Source organism: Triticum urartu, unplaced genomic scaffold, assembly GCF_056163025.1.
Source record: "Triticum urartu cultivar PI428250 unplaced genomic scaffold, HENAU_Tu73 scaffold1667, whole genome shotgun sequence".
In the NCBI taxonomy this organism is placed as follows: domain Eukaryota; kingdom Viridiplantae; phylum Streptophyta; class Magnoliopsida; order Poales; family Poaceae; genus Triticum; species Triticum urartu.
In genome coordinates, this window is record NW_028260123.1 from 7,186 (window position 1) to 9,580 (window position 2,395).

The following is a 2,395-nucleotide window of genomic DNA, read 5'->3' on the forward strand; positions in this document are numbered from 1 at the left end:
CGCAGCTTCTTAGGTTTGGCCGGCTATTACAGGCGCTTCGTTCGCCATTTCGGCATCATTGCAAAGCCACTGACACATCTCCAGAAGAAACATGGGGAGATCCTGAGCTTTGAGGCAACTAAAGAAACAGGATGCTTTTCAGTTATATTTAAGAACAGAAGAGGAAGACAAAGCAACCCTAGGATTTCTCTGCTCCCAGTGCTTAATACGAAAAGCTCGACATAAACCCAAGGACGGGCAACCGCTGCTAAACCAGGATCTCCATCTCTTTGAATAAAAGCCATCCTTTCCATCGACCAGCCTACGAGCATCTTCGGTACTATAATGAAGGACGTTGACACTATCCCATTCTACGTAGCAGGGGTAATTCCAGAAACATCCTATCTAAAAATCATTTAGAGATAAGTTTCTATAGAAAGATAAGCGGGTGTACAAATGAACTTTCTTATGATACTATGATACTCAGATACCACTCATTGGATGGGACCGGTGGACCATTGATCGATAAAAAGTAGTAAATAAGCCCTTTTCTCGCAGGTACGAGAGATTGCACAACCTTGCCTTGAACGCTTGAAGTTCTAAATAAATCTGAAGAGGAAGGCCAATTGTATCATGTCAGCAATGGTACTCTCCTGGGCTATAGACTGTCACCTGCTTCAAGGTATCTTGCTTGTGAAAGCCGAACAAAGAAGAAAAGAACGAAATGGCGGTTCATCAGTAGTCAAAGGTGCAGACTTCATTCTTTGTTTCCTTCATCCTCTACCATTACGTTTTGCTTTTTAGGACTACCTAAAGGAAAGGAATAGAATGATCCATAGTCGTACCTACTTGAGGGCACCGAATGCATACAGCTTACGTCAACTTTATATATATATATATAATTATTGATTCCATTCACACCCTTTGGGAACAGGAAACGGAGAACTTGTTGCTTTCTTCTGTTTTTGCTGTAGCTGAGGACAACTTAGATTGAAATGATTGACTTGATCTAGGTACGTGGTCCAAACGGATAGGTAGAATTACCCAGAGGGAGCCCTAGTTTCAGCATAAAAGGAAGAAGTCGGGTCCGCGCGCTTCCCCTTATCGGCTTGATCTTCTTCTGCCCCTCGGTAGAGTGAGTCTACTTAGCGAACTGGCAGGACGCGGAGATCGATTGATCAATATGCATATCGAGCATCTATAGTTATTCTCTCTTCCCAAAAGATATCTCAAGTCGCTTCCAACGTTTTGATGAGTAAGGGAGGGTATTTTCAACAAGATAACTATGGACGACCATCTTCCAATTTCCAATCTATATCTTTCATTGGGTAAGTAAGGGGAATAAGCAAGAACGGTGGAAAGCTTAAGAAAGTGCTAGTTCCTTTGCTGCGAATGGGTGGAATTGGTATCCCCAAAAGGTTGTTCTCTTAAAACCTCTGGCAAGGGGGTGTGGAAGAGTTCAAGTCTATCCCTTTGGTTAAGCTACTGTTGTTATACATCTCTACTATTATGGGCCACCACTTACTTAAAGGAAGTCGAGTACACATCTCCTTCAACCTGAAGGGCGAGGACCTGCAACGACGTAACGTTTGAAAGAAAAGTAACCAGCATAGGAGAGTGATCAGAAAGCATACGACTCGAGGGAGGGTTGGCTAATCAAATTAGAATGAAGATTCCGCTCTATATGATAAACGTTGGTTGACTTTGATATGAAGTGTTGATTGTGTTTTCTATTCGTTCAGACCCCGATAGTGCTTCTCGTTGTGACTGAAGGAAGGTTCATTCTGTGCAAGATATATGCTAGTTTACAAGCATGAGACCCTCCTTTCGGGCCGGTAGACAGAGGCCTCAGTTCCAACGAAATGGGGAGCAAAAAGAGGTCGTGTCATACCATACAGATGAAATGAATGAAAGATATTCCTGCTGTTTCTGTGCCTATTAGTACTTCGCTCTGACCACATCAAGAGGAGTAGTTTGTTTTTCTTTTGTAAAGCGAGCCCAAGGAAATATATAGGAGAACATAGCTTGTTTTGTAGTAAGTAAATTCAAAGGCTCAAATCGTCTATATCAATGCAAGTCTAGCTGGATGGAGTGACTCGTGCTTTCGAACCATAAACTAATGCCGCCTCTCGGGAGCGCGTGTTACTATTCCATTCTCTGGAGCACAATCCAACGGAAAAAAAGTATGTTTCCAACCTACACCTTTAGTTGTTCCAGCTCGTGAGGAAGACGACTATGGAATTCAGATTTCCTTTCTCTCGAAGCAAGCCAGTCCTTAATTAATGATAGGGAAGGAAGGAATTGCTCTTAGGCTTGTGAGTCTTTTTATCATATGGATGGGTCGTACAACCCTTACATGGTCTCTTGGCATGAAATTGGGTACTTTTCGTCTATGGCGAGATGGAAGTTATCTGCA